An 18,855-nucleotide genomic window follows, 5' to 3' on the forward strand; every position below is an offset into this window, starting at 1 on the left:
TCCACGTCATCTCGTGAGGTTCAATCCAGAGATCGGATGTCTCACAGTCATCTCGTGAGGTCCAATCCAGAGATCGGATATCTCACCACATCTCGTGAGGTCCAATCTGGAGATCGGATGTCTCACATCATCTTGTGAGATCCAATCCGGAGATCGGGTGTCTCACATCATTTTATCCTAATTTGATTGGAATTTTTGTAGTCTTAGTTCGGCTTTTTCCGATCTCGTTTGGACACCTGAATCTTTTTCTCATCCTTATTTTGGTCAGACATACTAACCTTGTTGGGATAGATTTATTTCTTCTCGATCGACATGATATCGTCAAACAAGATTTTCACTTATCATCATCCTTGTTTGATTGGTTTTTACCGATCTAGTTTGGATGATGAATAATTCTTCAATGGAATTTTTGATCAGAACTTTGTCTTCGTTAGGACAGAGATCGAATGCTTTATTGAAAGATTTCATTGATAGTACATTCTGAGATTTTCAATATTCTATGTTCTCGGAATGATTGTACCATCCAGATTTTTAATTCGGTAAGCTCCTGGATGGATCACCTCGATAATCCGATAAGATCCTTCTCAATTTGGAGCGAGTTTTTTTTTGCTCCATAGGCTTCGAGACTTCAACTTGTCGGAGAACCAAATTATCTTTATGAAAAATTTTAGGTTTTACCCGAGAGTTGTAATATCTGGCCACTTTCTGTTTGTAAACTGCCATGCGAATCTGGGCTCTTTCTCAAGTTTCCTCAAGTAAATCGAGATCGGTCCTCAATCGATCTGAATTATTTTTCTCATGAAAATTTTCTATTCTGATCGTAGGTAGATTGATCTCGACTGGTATTATAGCCTCTGTTTCGAAAGTGAGTTTTAAAGGTGTTTCTTCAATTGGCTTCCGAGGTATAGCTCTGTATGCCCATAGAACATTATAAAGTTCTTCAGCCCAAAGATCTTTAGCCTCAATGAGCCTTATCTTCAGGCCCTGAAGGATAGTTCTATTTGTGACTTCGACTTTCCCATTTGATCATAGATGTCCAACCAAAGTAAATCTTTGATCTATGTAGATCTCAGAATAAAATTTTTAAAACTTTGATTATCAAACTGTCGTTTATTATCAGTGATTATAACTCGAGGAAAATCAAAATGACAAATAATTGATTTCCATACAAAATCTTGCATTTTTTTCTCAGTAATTTGTGCCAGAGATTCAGCTTCTATCCATTTGGTAAAATAATCAATAGCGACAATCAAAAAAACTTTTTTGCCTTATGGCCATTTGAAAGGGTCTCAGAATATCCATTCCCCATATAGCAAAAGACCACGGAGCTGTAACAGAAATGAGTTCAGCTCTAGGCTGATGCTAAATGTTGGCGTATCTTTTGTTGGGTTCCGATTGCACAGTGGAATACAACTTTCAAAAAATTTTTACAAGTTTTAACTCTTAAAACATCCTAATCGAACACAAACCTCAGGAGCACCTTGTAGATTTCAATCAAACAAATCAAGCATAAGGTAGAAAATATATCTTTTTGAAGATGACGATCCGGTGCTAGGATGATCTTCACAAGACATCAAAGTAGATGTCCTCCAACGGTGATCCATGCGGAATTGATCAGAGTCCTTCCCAATTTGATGTAGTACTGCAGCTTTCTTCACAAGTTCATTGTCGTTTTTTTTTTCTCAAGAACAGATTGCACCACAGCTTGATAGCCTTCAAACCTCCACTTAGACCACACCTAAATCTTTTCTCAAAAGATCTCACCACCCAGATCTGATTCAGAAATCCAACTTTTGGATAATTTGAACCCTAGGATTAGCAACGTTTGCTTTTCCTTTTTCTCTCATCTTTTCTTTCTATTTTTCTCTTTTTTTTTTTTCTTTCTTTCCTCCCTTTTCTGATTTTTTCCTTCTTTCCTCACAAGAGCCCACGCCTAATCCACTAAGGAATGCATGCCAATCCCTTAGGAGCGCCCCCTTTAAATAAGGTAAGAAGGGACGCTTGAAACACTTTCCTTGGCGTTCTTCACTCATGCGGTGAATTAATTCACCGGAGAAGTTAGTTAGGCATGGAAGAGACTTCATGAAGAAGGATTCCTTCTCTTCTGCACCTAGAAGCCAAAGCACCATCATATGGCGCATCCCATTAAAAATACTGTGGAAATAAGAGGCAAGTTGTTAAGAGGAGTAGCCCAGAAGGACTCTTCCTTCTGGGCACCATGTATGAGTCCTTCTGGGCGCCATGTATTATGGGGCGACATTTATTTTTTAGCATGGAATAAAGTGTGGTGGCGTGGAGGAAGAGTTGGTTTCACATGGAGCTCTTCCATGTGATAAAGTTCAGCCTATTTAGGAAACAAAAAATTAAACCTAATCCGATTAGGTCAAGGCATTAGATTAGAGTTAGCTCAAACATCTTTGAACTAAACTTAATTGGGTACTTGGGTTAATTCATATGCTAGTAAGTTAATTAAACTCATAGGATTTATAATAAATCCAATTAGATCATTTTATGATCAAATCTCAAAGTGTGTGATCCATTAGGTTCCATATCTAGCCAGCAGTGGACTCAAGCTCATGACCTAAACCAATCCGATTGGTCAGCCCAAATGCATCAATTAATCAGAATACTTTCTAATTAATTTTTGAATTAAACTCTTTTAATTCTTGTGAGTCCACAAGTTAAGATTGATGTTTAGCAACATGTCATGATTATTCGAAAGACATGAATTTGGTAGAAATACTAAAAATACCTTTCAGTAGCGAGTTACCGTGCAATTCAATCTTTCGATCATACATTCCAGATGAGCTATGGGCATGAAATCATGTCAAGCCTAAATACTTATCTATATATATCTCAATCAGAAGATGATGATTCGGTTGATGATACATTAAAAATTTTTCTAATTATTATTCTGTTTTGACCCAAGATTTTTTGAATCATCAGCCTATGAGATCATATAGGATGTTTACTCCTCTTATAAGGAGTGATCGATTCCTTATTAACCACTCACAACCTTCATGCATACTTTACTATGTCTAGGACACCCCATACAAGGCCCAAAGAGTCAAGTTTAGGAAATGAACCAAAACATAGCTTCATATACAAAAGGTACTATGGTGATCTCAGGTCTAAGGATCACTTGCACTACTCCCACTAGAGAACAACCAGCTGACATGCATATAAAGCTCTATCAGATATTCTTTCGTTTGGTCAATTCAGTGAACTCATTCTCTAACGAGCACCCACATCTTCGTATTAGTGTCACCACACAAGTGATTGTGATATCAACTATCCTTTCTGTCGAGCATACACAAGATGTGCCAGTTTTATTGGTATCATTGATCTCTGACTCAATGATCCTATGACTGAAATTTTTTTTTAGATTAAGGCTATTAAGGATTTAGGTCTCACTGACATGATTTCATTATGGTCCTAAAACCATTGTCCTAACTTATGAGGTTCATTATAATCTTAAACAAGTATTAAGATGCAGCATATAATGAAACAAAATGTCTAATTTTATTAATAATTAATGTCAAATATCTGAGTTTGGAAGATAAAATATAGAAAAATATCATATCGAATCACTCATGTGATTGGCTTATAGGGCATTATTCTTTCAATCTCCCACTTGCACTAAAGTTAGTCATCTTTATACTTGATGCCTATGCAATCTAGATGGCGATCAAATTACTGCTGTGACAAGATCTTAGTGAATGGATCCGCTATATTGTTCTTAGTGTCAACTCGCTCTACGATCACATCTTATCTTTCGACAATCTTCCGAACGAAGTGGAACTACCTTAGGATGTGCTTGGATTTGTGATGAGATCTTGGTTTCTTTGCTTGAGCAATAGTTCCAGTGTTATCACAGTAAAATGGCATAGGATATACAATCTCAGGAACCACACCCAACTTTGAGATGAACTTCTTCATCCAGACTGCTTCCTTAGCAGCCTCACTAGTAGCAATGTACTCTGTCTCAGTAACTGAGTCAGTTACAGTCTGTTGTTTGAAACTTTTTCAACGCATTGCACCACTATATAGAGTAAATATATATCCTGATATGGATTTGCTATCATCTGGATCAGATTGGAAACTAGAATTTGTAAAGTCTTCTAATTTCAGATCAGATCCACCATAAATGAGAAAAGCATCTCTAATCCTTTTCAAGTATTTGAGAATATTTTTCACAGCTTTTCAATGATCTTCTCCTGGATCTGTCTGAAATTTGCTGACAATGGCTAAGGCATAAGCCACATCAGGTCTGGTACATAGTATAGCATACATAATTAATCCTACAGTCGAAGCATAAGGAATAGAACTCATTTTCTTTCTCTCTTCAGGTGTCTTAGGAGGCATCTTCTTAGAGAGATATATGCCATGACTCATGGGTATGTAATTTTTTTTACTCTCATCCATGTTGAACCTTTTCAACACTAGATCTATGTACCCAGATTGGGACAAACCTAGCATCCTTTTACATTTATCTTTATAGATCTTTATATCAAGTATATAGTATGCTTCACCCAAGTCTTTCATAAAAAATTTTTGTGATAGCTAAGTTTTGACCGATTGCAACGTAGGGATATCATTCCCAATGAGCAGTATATTATCCACATACAAGACTAAGAAGACAATGGCGCTCCCACTAGTTTTTTTATAAACACATATTCATCCACTTTTTTAATAAAGTCAAACGATTTGACTGTCTCATCAAAACGGATGTTCTAACTCCTCGATGTCTGCTTTAATTCATAAATGAATTTTTTTAGCTTGCATACTTGATTTGCCCTTCCACTGGAGATAAATCCCTTTGATTGAGTCATATAGACTTCTTCCTCAAGATTTTCATTGAGGAAGGCAGTCTTGACATCCATCTACCAGATCTCATAGTCATGATATGCAGCTATAGTAAGCAAAATCCAAATAGACTTGAGTATGGCTACAGACAAAAAGATTTCTTTATAGTCAACATCTTGTCTTTGTCTGAAGCTTTTTGCCAGAAGCCATTTGTCAGAGTCACTACTCTTGACTATATCCAAATAGGTTGTGGGATCATCATTCTCAATGATGTATGGAACATTGTCATTCTCAATGATAAACCCATATTTGAGTGGTATATTATCGTACTTTATTTGACCTTTAGAGAGGTGTGTGTGGTGGTTGTGCCTCAATAATGGGCACTTCAGATTAAGGATCAACTTGTGGACTATCTACATGTTGCTTTTGGATAGATCGTAGGTCTTAAACTTTCTCAAGTTCAACTGTCCTCCTACTGTCCTCTTTTTGGATAAATTCCTCCAGGAAGAAAGCATGCCTACTAACAAATATCTTTTGTTGAGTAGGATGGTAGAAGTAATATCCTATACTCTCTTTAGGATAATCTACAAATCTGCATTTATCTGATCTAGCACTAAGTTTATGTCCCTCAGTATCTTGACATAAGAAGGGTAGTCCCAAATCTTAAGATGTTTAAGATCGGACCTCTTTCCTTTTCATATCTCATATGGAGTGCTAGTAACAGATTTAGTTGGTACTTTGTTTAAAATGTACACTACGGTCTCAAGAGCATATCTCCAAAAAGAGATCGGAAGATTTGTGAAGTACATCATGGATTGCATCATATCTAATAAAGTGCGATTCCTCCTTTCCACAATATCATTTAATTGTGGAGTGTAAGGAGTCTATTTAAAGATAATTTCATTATCTTTAAGATGATTAAGAAACTCACTAGTTAAGTATTCCTCTCCTCGATCTGATCGAAGAGCTTTAATACTTTTATCAGTTTGTTTCTCAATCATTCTTTGATACTCTTTAAACTTATCAAAGGCTTTGGATTTGTATTTCATTAAATACACATATCCAAATCTTGATATATCATCAATAAATGTGATGAGTAGGAGTAAGCACCTCTGGCCTGAGTTGACATTGGGCCACAAACATCCGTCTGTACTAGGCCCAATAAGTCACTCATCCTTTCTCCATGTCTAGTAAATGGAGTCTTGGTCATCTTATCCATAAGACAAGATTCACAAGTTCTATATGATTCAAAATTGTAAGGATCAAAGAACTTTTTTTTTTGTATAACTTGTTAATCGTCGACTCATTGATATGATCAAGTCAGCAGTGCCAAAGATACATGACATTCACATCTTCTGTCTTTTCTTCTTCATTTGACCAACATGAAGAACATTATCATTAAGTGACAAGAATAAAAGACCATTATCTATAAAAGTATTACCATAAAATTCATTAAAAAGATAAATAGAGCAACTATTGTCTTTTTCTTTTATTTTAAAACCATATTCTAACAACATGGGGACAGAAATAATATTTTTAATAATACTAGGTATATAGTAACAGTCCTATAATTTCAAAATTTTGCCCGAAGGCAGCTTCAACAAGAGGGTTCCTACAGTTTCGGCTTGGATGGATTCTTCACTAGCGTCGAACAGCATGAAGTCACCTTCATTTAGTTTCTTTACTCCTTGCAGTCTTTGCAATGATTTGCAAAGGTATAAACCACAAACAGTATTTAATACTCAAGAATTTGAACTTGAAGTATCTAATGATAAATTTGCTTGTATCATATACAAACCTTTAGTAATACTTGTTTCCTTTTGCTTCAAACTTGTAAGGTAATGCTTGCAGTTCCTCTTTCAGTGCCCATCCTTTCCATAGTGGAAACAAGTACCCTTGGTGGAGACATTCTTCGTCTTCTTCTTGGAGATGCTAGCCTTAGGGTTCGTCTTTTTCTTTGAACCTTTTTTTCTTTTTTCTTTTTTTCTTGGAGATCTTATCTACAAGAAGAACTGGTGCCTTTTCACTTTTGAAATGGTTTTTTGCTGTCTTTAACATATTTAGCAGTTTAGGCAGGCTTGTGTTCAGTTTGTTCATATGAAAGTTGATGACAAACTGTGAGAAGGATTCAGGAAGTGATTGCAGGATCAAATTCTAACTAAGCTCACCATCTATAGCAAAACCCAATTGACCTAATCGAGTAATTAGGTCGATCATCTTAAGGACATGGGTCTGCATGGATGTGTCTTCACTCATCTTGACATGGAATAACTGCTTAGATATCTCATATCTAGTAGTTCAGCTTTGTTCTCTATACAACTCCTTTAAGTTGAGAAGTATGGACTGAACATTCATACCTTTATGTTGCCATTGAAGCTCATTGCTCATAAAGGCAAGCATGATGAATTTGACAGTCACACTGTCATCTTGCCACATCTTATATGTGGTCATGTCCTCCTTAGTAGCATCTTCTACGATCGAGTTGGGTACAGAGATATCCAGAATATAGGAGATTTTCTTCTGTGCGAGAACAATTCTCAAGTTTCTCAACTAGTTCACATAATTTGGTTTGGTCAACTTGTTAGCATCAAGAATACCACGCAGTGAAAGTGAGGATGTCATTATGCAGTTAAATTTACAAGTACAAGAACAAAATATAAGTGGATAACTCATGATGACATGCACAACTAGATTAGGTCTTTTGTCTAATTGTGTCTTCCATATTTTTTAACGAATTTCATAGCCCTCAAGTATGAAAAATGAGAAACATAATCTTGTTTCTAAGTGGGGTTGAGATCTTTAGTCCTCATAAACATCTTGTGGATAGCACAATAAGCATTTATGAATTCAAGGATAGGCAACTCTTACCAATTGTATCTCATACAATTTCCAACAATTCTCTTGTCTTTAGAATATTTATAGTCTTGTGGATAGTACAACAAACTAAAGTGTTTTAATTAAGTTCGACACTTCATTTCTACATAGTCATATTTGAATAATGCTACCCTTGTGGATAGTATAATAAGACAACACTATTCGAATATGCCATAAACATCAAAATGTACTTAGTCAGCATCATATCAATTTTCATAGCAAGTCTTGTGGATAGCATAACAAACTTACTACAGGTTTTGACATATTTTATTGACTTAGCATGAAGGAAGGTATATGTAGTGTCTTCAACACTAAGCAATTCAAATAGGAAACTTAATTGATCAAATTGATCAGGTAAAGAGGTGGGAGATTCCCCGTTGCTTTCCTTAGACACCACTAAGTTGGTTAGGTAAGCAAACGGTCCTAATTAAATAATCATCTTTGGCACTTGTCTTAGACATCAATTGATCAACGAATTTGAAAATCGGTCAGCAAGTGATTCCTGATACTACAGCTTAATATAATTGTTAATTGAGGGTCTTAGATTGGTCTCATGCATATCCTAACATTTTACATCCCATGGAATATGCATATCATAAGAATTGTGCATTTAAACAATATATCATGTTATTCAAATTGTAATATCATTTGTATGCCTATGTCAAAATCATAATTGCTAGGATCATGTAGGGTGTATATATGACTTTGGTTTAACTATTGAGCCAATGTCATTTGACTATGATTTAGATTCAACACTTGGTCCAATTCACATATTAAATTTGATTTGGGCCAACATTTTGAATCATAATCCAATTTTGGATTACATTAATTTAAAACCTAATCCAATTAGGCTTGGCCAAGTCAACAACTGATTTGTGTTCAATACACCCTAATAAAATCGATTAAAATATTAATTTATCATGAATCATAAAATTTCAGATTGTGATAAAGTTTAAATTTAGCAACTGAAATTTAAAGTCTAACTATGATCATGGTCAAAACAATTTTAATTAAAGATCGATGCAAATAATCAATTAAACAATATAGTATCATATAAATCAGATCTAATCTATATTGCAACAATAACAATTTGTTTGATTAAATCTAACAAGGGTGTCTCTGATACCACTGTTGGGTTCCGATTGGGCAGCCGAATATGACTGTTAAAATTTTTTTACAAGTTTTAACTCTTAAAACATGCTAACCGAAATACAAACCCTAGGAGCATCTTGTAGATTTCAATCAAACAAATTAAGCATGCATATAAGGTTGAAAATATACCTTTCTGAAGATGACGATCCGGTGCTAGGATGATCTCTGCAAGACACCAAAGTAGATGTCCTCCAACGGTGATCCACATGGGATTGATCAGGTTCTTTCCAATTTGATGTAGTGTTGCAGCTTTCTTCACAAGTTTACTGCTGTTTTTTCTTCTCAAGAATAAATTGCACCTCAGCCTGATATCCTTCAAACCTCCATTTAGACCACATCTAAATCTTTTCTCAAAAGATCTCACCACCTAGATCTGATTCAGAAATCCAACTTTTGGATAATTTGAATCCTAGGATTAACAACCTTTGCCTTTCTTTTTTCTCTCTTGCCTTTTCTTTCTATTTTTCTCTCATTTTTTTTTCTTTCTTTCCTCTCTTTTCTGATTTTTTTCCTTCTTTTCCTCACAAGAGCCTATGCCTAATCCACTAAGGAACGCACGCCAATCCTTTAGGAGTGCACCTTTTAAATAAGGTAAGAAGGGGCGCTTGAAACACTTTCCTTGGCATTCCTTCTTCCCTCACGTGGTGAATTAATTCACTGAGGAAGTTAGTTAGGCATGGAAGAGACTTCATGAAGAAGGATTCATCCTCTTCTGTACCCAGAAGCCAAAGCACCATCATATGGCACATCCCATTCAAAATATCATGGGAATTTAAGGCAAATTGTTAAGAGGAGTAGCCTAGAAGGACTCTTCCTTCTGGGCATCATTTATTATGGGGTGACATTTATTTTTTAGCATGGAATAAAGTGTGGTGGTGTCGAGGAAGAGTTGGTTTCACATGAAACTCTTCCATGTGACAAGGTTCAACCTATTTAGGAAACCAAAAATTAAATCTAATCCGATTAGGTCAAGGCATCAGGTTAGAGTTAGCTCAAACACTTTTGAATTAAATCTAATTGGAAATTTGGATTAATTCATGTGCTAGCAAGTTAATTAAACCCATAGGATTTACAATAAATCTCATTAGATCAGACCATGATCAAATTCTAAAGTGTGTGACCCATTGGGTTCTATATCTAGCCAGCAGTGGACTCAGGCTCATGACCTAAACCAATCTGATTAGATTAAGTCAGCCCAAATGCATTAATTAATCAGAACACTTTTTAATTAATTTTTGAATTAAATTTTTTTAATTCTTGCGAGTCCACGAGTCAAGATTGATGTCTAACAATATGTTATGACTATCCGAAAGACATTAAAATTAATAAAAATATCAAAAATATCCTTCAGTAGCGAGTTACCGTGTAATTCAATCTTTTGATCATACAACATTCTAGATGAGCTATGGGCATGGAATCATGTCAAGTCCAAATGCTTATCTATATATATCTCGATTAGAAGATTATGATTCGATTGATGTTATATTAAAAATTCTTTCTAATTATCATCCTGCTTTGGCCACAGACTTTTTGAATCATCAACCTATGAGATCACATAGGATGTTCGCTCTTCTTATAAGGAGTGATCGATTCCTTGTTGACCACTCACAACCTCCATGCATACTTCATGTCTAGAACACCTTACACAAGGCTCAAAGAGTCAAGTTTAAGGAATGAACCAAGCACAAATTCGTCTATACAAAGTATCATGGTGATCTCGATTCTAAGGATCACTTGCACTACTTCCATTAGAGAACAACCAGCTGACATGCATATAAAGCTCCATCAGATGTTCTCTCGTTTGGTCAAATTCAGTGAACTCATTCTTTAATAAGCATCCACATTCTCGTATTAGTGTCACCACACAAGTGATTGTGAGATCAACCACTCTCTCCGTCAAGCATACATAGGATGTGCCAGTCTTGTAAGTATCATTGATCCCCGACTCAATGATCCGACGATTGAATTTTTTTTTTAGATTAAGGCTATCAGGGATTTAGATCTTACTGACATGATCTCATTATGGTCTTAAAACCATTGTTTTAACCTATGGGATTCATTATAATCTTAAATAGGTATTAAGATGCCGCATATAATGAAACAAAATACTTAATTTTATTAATAATTAATGTTAAATATATAAGTTTGAAAGATAAAATACAGAAAAATATTCTATCACATCACTCATGCGATTGGCTTATAGGATATTATTCTTTCACCTTTGACACGGATCACACTTATTAACAAGATCGGCTGAGTCCTTTTGTATAGTAAGCCCTTAATAATCTTGTCGGATTACTTTATAGGCTAGAGATTTGTCTTCCAAATAGTTGCCACAGATTCTTTCATGAACTTTTCGAAGGGCGTAATCAGCTTTCGATGGCCTTAGGCATCGGAGCAGCGGGAGTGAATAGGACCTCTTATATAATTAATCGCCTTGAACAATATACCATAGGGCCTATCTTTTAATCCTCCTTGCTTCGACTGGATTAGTCGGCAGAGTTTCTTTAGTAATATACTATTAATGGATCAATCCAGTTTGGCTCATGTTTAATTTGGACAATTAGCAAGGCCTCGATATTAGGCTTTTCAAGAATATCAGTGAGAACATCTTGATTGAGTTCGGGGAAACCCGATGTGGCCAAATAAGATAGGGCATCAGTTCGGGCATTTTTCGACCTTAGTATTTGCATGATCTCTAGATCTTCAAAGTTTTTTAATAATTCTTTCACATTATGCAAATATTGGGATATTATAGAATCTTTAGCTTCAAATTGGTCTCATACTTGGCCGATGACAAGTTGAGAATCGGTGAAAATTTTGAATTTCTTAATATTGAGCTCTTTAGCCATTTTGAGTCCTACAATTAGTGCCTTATATTTTGCTCTATTGTTTGAGGTGTCAAAATTAAACCTCAAAGTGCGCTCAGTAATAACGCCTTCCGGACTCGTCAGAATTAAACCAGCTCCGCTTTCTTTTGAACTTGAGGCTCCATCAACATGCAGTATCCAATAAGAATCTTCCTCAACATTTTTCATGTCTTTCAAGACTAGTTCTTCATTAGGAATAGAGTATTCAATAATAAATCGGCTAATACTTGAGTTTATAATGAAAATCGAGATCGATAGTGAGTATTGAATTCACTTAATTTAATGATCCACTTGGCTATTCGATCTGAAGTATTAAGCCTCTATAAAATTGATTTTAAAGGTTGATCGGTCAGGATTATAATAGAATGAGCCTGGGTCGGAGTCGTCTTGCCGATGCAATGAGGGCATAAATTGTCTTATCAATTTTAGAATATCAAGTTTTAGCATCTCTAAATAATTTGTTTGTATAATAAATTGATTTTTGTATCCCTGCATCATTTCGGACTAAAATCGAACTAACAGTGTTAGTTGAAACCAAGGATTTCGGAATTGGTATCGAGCCCTGTACTGGTTTCAATATGGTACGGTATGGTACACGGATATCGTATTGTACCGTGCGTCGGTACATGGTGGCGTATCGATTCGATATTGGTACGCCACCAAAATTTTTTTTTTGATTTTTTTAGTTGAATTTTTTATTTTTTTTACTTTTTAAATTACTTTATATCCAAATTAATGGTTATTTATGTCATATAACAATTGTACTATTCAAAAAAAATAAAATAAGTCTAAAAGACAAACAATGCATTAAATATATCTAAAGTACAAATTACAAAGAATAATATGCTAATCTCAGGATCTTTACTGATCTAATATCTCATCGAGTGTCTGTGTGGCTCGTAAATATCCGGATCATTCGTATACTCCGAAGGAACATCAGTCCATACCTCTAATCAAGTAGTACTGTAATCCTAAATATTCATCCCATAAGGTATCTTTTTTGGATTATAAGATATATCAGATCTCTCGCTCAAACTCTGACTCTGAGAGATATCCTTACGATGATGGTATGGCTGTGGAGGGACCCATCCAAATATGTTAGTAGCAAAATCTGATCCATAAGATGCTCCGGACTACATAGGATAGTAGCTATTGGAAGTCGATGTCTCGGATACACCATATCCATATGGATCATAAGCTGCTTGCAGGTGATAGGATACATAATACGAGGATGATTCAGATATATCTATAGATCCTACTTCACGTACAAGATCATCTGCAGCTGTATCATGTGTTGGATGACCTTTGGAAGGCTGTCGCCTATATGAGATCGTCTTCTTACGGGTCTATCAGGTCGTCTACCGTGGTCCCTATCTTATGTGGCATGTGTAAATTGGGACTCACCGATGAATTGAATACCATCTTGCAGCTGTATCTCATGAATAGTGATCTCATATCCTCCAATCCCTCTCTAATCATCAGATCTATGATTGTTACCATCACTCTCACTGCTGTTGGTCTCTGAATTTGAGTCAACTGACTCTTGCACTCACGAGGGTGCTACAACTGCGGTTCATTTTTCTTTGCCTTTTCGAGCTCCCTCGGTGCCCATTGTGATCGACCTCATCTTAGCATTTCTCGCTCAAACATCTGGCCGGATGACTCGAATATGGAGTCACGTGATGAATGACTTCCCTGTGATCCCTCAGGTTGTAGCTGATCAGTTGGAACTTTATGTGGAATATTTTTTTCTGTCCACTATTCTGAATCCATCCTGATCTTTTTAACTACCACACTGACTGGTCGTGGAGGGGATCTTGGCTCATCAAGTTTCGTCTCTTGTTGCTGGCTTGCAAGCCATCCAATCATTGGATCCTCATCATCAATGATATAATCATTTATCATCGAATTCGTATACTTCAGCTGTACTTCATCCTAGACATATTTTAGCCTCAATCTCAAATTATAGTGCACAAACATGATCGTTGAGGCACTTCTGTGTCAGACGGTTTCTCTGTTTATTGTGGATAAGGACGAAAGTCGATCAATTGCGCTCACACCCACTAGAGGAGACCGTTTGGGAAAGAATGCGGATAGCCACACTTTTCAAATTTGGTGCGGACTGTCCAAAATAGATCCACTATTCAGTTGCCAAAAAATTAGACAATTACATATCAGATTTTATGATATTAATAGTCATGTAATTTTAACAAAGTCCTCATTGTTGATGTGTAATTTATCTGGATTCATCTTTTTTTTGCTTACGACAGTCGATGAGACTCCAAAGCTGTCTGTCCCTTTTCTAAATTATTTCGTCTGTGAAAAATATATTCATTTTAGTAACAAATATATTATTAAGTTAAATGGTCGCATCTTTAATTGACCTAACGTACCTCTTGTAGACATATAGATGCAATTTTGGGATCGAGCACCATCTTATATATAACATTACGGAGAGCATTAGAATCTCGGATTCAAATAATAAGCGAAAAATAAATTTCACAAATGATTACGTAAATTTATATTAGTGCAAGAAAAGAAAAATTTTCAGATGATTCTTGATTTCATGCTTAACGGTTAGATGTAAATTCCTACCCATCTGATAGTCCCAACGACGCTTAATGATGTTGATGTATTTTCGAACATATTTGGGATCTATCTCACTGATCTGTTGCTTTACCCTCTCTATCATGTGATATAGGAAGCTCCTCTGGGGGTATCTTTCACTGTCTACGGCGCGAAGCATCTTATATAATAGCTTGATAACCTTTACTATTTTATCAGCCCATTGCCAGAATGATTGACTGGTCACCATATTCTCCACATGACTTTTCTCAGTGTCGGTCCTTGCATATCTGCTCTCTTGCCACTCGATACTGACAAACATCAGATGCAAGATTGCTTTTTTCTGCAGAAGGCTATCAAATGCTATGTAGTTTGTAGCAAACCGTGTGACACCCGGTCTCAAAATCTCTCCATAATATATTTCTCCATCAATGACAGCACTCATGTATGATTGTAGATAAATTTAGTAATAGATTGGGCTGTATCCACTGCTTGCTGCACTTTACGAAGCTTCCCAATATCCATCAACATGAGGTCAATGCAATGTGCAGCACATGATCTTCAGTAAATATACAATCGCTGCTCCATCAGCAATTCGCAAGAGGCCTTATATTGCGGCCCATTATCTGTGACAATCTGCACGACATTCTGCTCCAACTTAATCAATCACCTCTTTCATCAGTACAAGGATGTATGCGGTGTCGTGTACCTTATCTGAAGCATCAATTGATTTGTGAAAAAATATTTTTCCATCATTATATGTCAAGCAATTTATGATACTTCATTTAGTAGGATTGATCCAACTATCACACATTATCGTCAATCCGTATATGAGCCATTTACTTTTATAAGAAGAGATCCATCTCTCTAACTCTTCTTTATTGCTATCAAGAAGCTGACTATGGATATCCTTAGGTGCTGAAGGATCTAAACCGGGATCGGCAGCTTGTATTATTGAAATGATAGACCGACAGTAAGTATTGCTCGTTGCATTTGTTGGAATGTGGCTAAAATAAAATCATGATCCAATAACTCGCCACATATCCTTTTTCTTATCCTTCATCAGCATAGTATCAATCCTGTGTTGTTTTGAATTCTTGCTAGAAAAAGTACATAGATCTACATTGTGAATGGTGGCCCATGCTGGAATATCTTTGTCGGATCTCCTCCTACTGCCAAAAGCTTCCAGCATCGATGAAATATTCCTTTCTCTACTGACTGGCTCTCTGACAGAGGTGATCCTCCTGAACTCAGACTCTCTTCTAGCGGTTGCAGAGTCGGACCTCGATTCATAGAATGACGGTCCAAATCGATCTCTATAGCTGGCCATCTCCTCCAGCTTGTACTGATCATTCAGACTTGCCTAATGGCAGTCTCAATCTCTGCCTTCTCATCATATGGAGCAGAGGCCTTCTCTAACTATCTGGAGTGATAAGAAGATGGCTCTCCAGCTCAATGGTCCATCTATGTCCTCTTCTTCTTTGCCCTCTCCTTCTCTACTTTCTGATCAGCGAAGTGCTTTTCAATAAGCTGTTGGACCTCTTGTGGGCATTTCTGCCACATGGCCACATCTCGATAATCATAAGTCAAATACTGCTTCAACCTAGTTATCCCTCTTCCTTTGAACTCTGTGCCGTATCATTTGCATCTCCAATGGTGTCGAGCTGAAAGTATCTCATTATGCTCCTAGTCAATGTCACGCTCTGGATCCTTCTTCTTCCTTATTTTTGCAAGTTTAACAAAATATTATAGTTTAATAATTTTTTGATATTATATTTTTTGAATTTAATTTTTTTAATAATTTTTTTAAAAAATATATATATTTTAAAAAATAATTAACAAAAATTAATGATTTTAGTATCATTATGTAGATCGTCTAATAATCTATAACATATAATGAAATCATATTAAATCATAAATTTTGACATGATTTTTTCTTATTTTTCTATTTTTTTGTGGTTATTGATCAAAAAAAAGATGAAAAACAAAATATTTAGTGGCAAAACGAAGGATTATCTTACTTTCGATTGAAATTTGTTGTCCCGTTGAAGGAGTTATGGAATTTTTGTTCATTTTTTTTAGGAGGCCGTCGCACCCATCGTCGAACTCTGAGAACCTGAGAGTTTGCTCTCGAGTTTCTCAGGATCTCAGGCTGAAGGGAGACAAAGCCACCCCCAGGCCCCCCACCCCCGACTTCCCTCCCCCCCACATGGTGATGTCGGTATGGCTCGGTTTCGAGCCGTACCGACCCGAACCGAGTGAAACCGCTTGATTTCGAGTGGTTCGGCAGTGAACCGTACCGAACCCGCTCGATTCGGTGCGGTTTGGTTCATTTATTGAAAATGGGGGGTGAACCGCATCGGTTCCCCCCTGATTTGGTTTGGTACTCCTGTACCAGCCGGTTCGAGCCCGTAGGGGAAAGTCTGATTGAAACGGATAGATACATGAATAATTCCTCACCTTCAATTGGCTTTGATAGTAATGGAGCTATGCCAAGATATTTCTTGAGATCGTTGAAGGCAGCTTGACATTCATCTGACTAATTGAAGTCTTTGATTTGTTTTAGAATTTTAAAGAAAAGGGAGATTTTTCAGCTGATCTAAAAATAAATCGACTGAGCGATGCTACTCGTCCAGTAAATTGCTGTACTTCTTTGATGGAGCTCGGATGCTTTGTTTCAAATAGGGCTCGGATTTCTCGAGATTAGTTTTAATTTCTCTTTGAGTTACAAGAAAACTTAGAAATTTTTTCGAAGTTACTCTAAAAGCATATTTATTGGGGTTGAGCTTTATTTGATATTTCTACAGTTCTCCGAAGGCTTCCTCTAGATCGACAATATACTGATCAGACTCAGTGCTTTTCAGCAACATATCATCAACATAAACTTCTATATTGCGGCCAATTTGTTACTTAAAGATTTTATTAACCAAGCATTGGTAAATGGCCCCTGCATTTTTAAGATCAAAAGGCATCATTTTATAACAATATAAACCTCTTTCAGTGACAAAGGCCATGTTTTCTTTATCCCTAGGTGCCATTTTGATTTGATTATAACCGGAGAAAACATCCATTAAGCTTAGTGATTTATATTCCGAAGTAGCATCAACATGCTGGTCAGTCCTTAAAAGAGGAAAATTATCTTTTGGACAAGTTTTATTGAGATCGATCTAATCAATACAGATCCTCTATTTTTCATTAGCTTTTTAACCATGACAACATTTGCAATCTACTTTGGGTATTGTGCTTCTCTGATGAATTTGGCTTTGAAGAGTTTGTCGAGTTCCTCATTTATTGCTTTTTTGTCTTTTCGGGGCAAAGTTTCTTTTCTTTTGTTGCACTGATTTATGCTTTGGATCAACATCAGCTTGTGTATATAACATCGGCTGAAATCCCAGACATGTCAGAGACTGACCAAGCGAAGACATTGACATTTGTCCGAAGAAAAGATATTAATTTCTCCCTCAAGTCAAGTTTTAGCAGGGATCCAATTTGGATCATCATCCAAAGGAACAGTAATAAGTTTCTTGGTTGGTTCTTCTCGATTGTTGCTGATATCAGCTTTACTTTCTTGATCATTTATTTCAATTGGCAGAGCTTCCACAGGTCTTTTCATTTTTGTGGCAATCAAAAAGCATTGCTTAGCAAGCATACGATCTTTCCACATTTCTCTGACTTCAGTATCTGAACTCGAGGGGTAGATGACGAGGTGTAGGTATCAAATCGCCAAGGTAGACTTCTGGATTTCGGATTCTTTTGAGGTCATTCAGAATTATCCGATTGGTTTCTATGATCTTCTTCTCGGGACCATTTTTTTCCGTCCTTTTCTTTCTTCGTCTAATGGAGTATGCTCTCTTCCTCTTTAGCTTGAGCATACTTTCGAATCCGGATCAGCATTTGTTCATAATTGTCTAGATAGTTCTTATTGAAAGAGAAGATTAGGTGATTGCTTTTGGGTTCTTGCTTCAAAGCTGCCATTGCAACAGAGTCGTTGAAATTCTTCACTTCTAGTGTGACTAAAGCGTGCCGCATATTCTCAAAGGGATTTACCTTCCTATTGTTTGATAGTAAAAAAACTGTAAGTATTCTTCATATGAACCCGATTATTATCGAAATATGTGACGGACAGTTTTGCCAACTACTCGAAAGATGAAATAGATCCTGATTGAAGGTCGGAAAATCAGATTCTTGCAGATTTCTTGAAGTAATTGGGCAGGTGATGCAGAGTAGGGCATCTCATAATGGCTCTGAAGCCTTTGAGATGATTTAGAGGGTTAGTGAAGCCATCAAATGATTCTACTCCGAGCATCTTGAATCGGGAAGGAATGGGTTCATCAAGAATTTCTTGAAAAAAGGGGGACCGTAAGTCGAAATCTCTTCGGCCCTGAGAGTGGCTTTCAATCTGTATTTTTATCAATTTCTTCTCAAGATCTTGGATCTTCTGTCTAAGACCTATACATGGCTTCTTATGTGCAGTAGATTCTGCCTCCCAGGATTGATCGGTATGGTCAAGAAGATCATGGTGAAGATCTTGAGAGATTGGTTGCTGAGTATGATGTGCTTGAACTTCTTGGGGGGCTGCTTCTTGCTG

The 18,855-nt window shown here is 36.4% G+C and overlaps 1 protein-coding gene across 1 annotated transcript in view; it reads left to right on the forward strand.

The window, feature by feature from the left end:
- The window catches only part of LOC105035392 (E3 ubiquitin-protein ligase IPI1), a 62,989-nt gene that overhangs the window by 11,218 nt on the left and 32,916 nt on the right, over positions 1–18,855 (forward strand). The window lies entirely within an intron of this gene.

The sequence above is a fragment of the Elaeis guineensis genome, chromosome 7 (assembly GCF_000442705.2).
Source record: "Elaeis guineensis isolate ETL-2024a chromosome 7, EG11, whole genome shotgun sequence".
NCBI lineage: Eukaryota > Viridiplantae > Streptophyta > Magnoliopsida > Arecales > Arecaceae > Elaeis > Elaeis guineensis.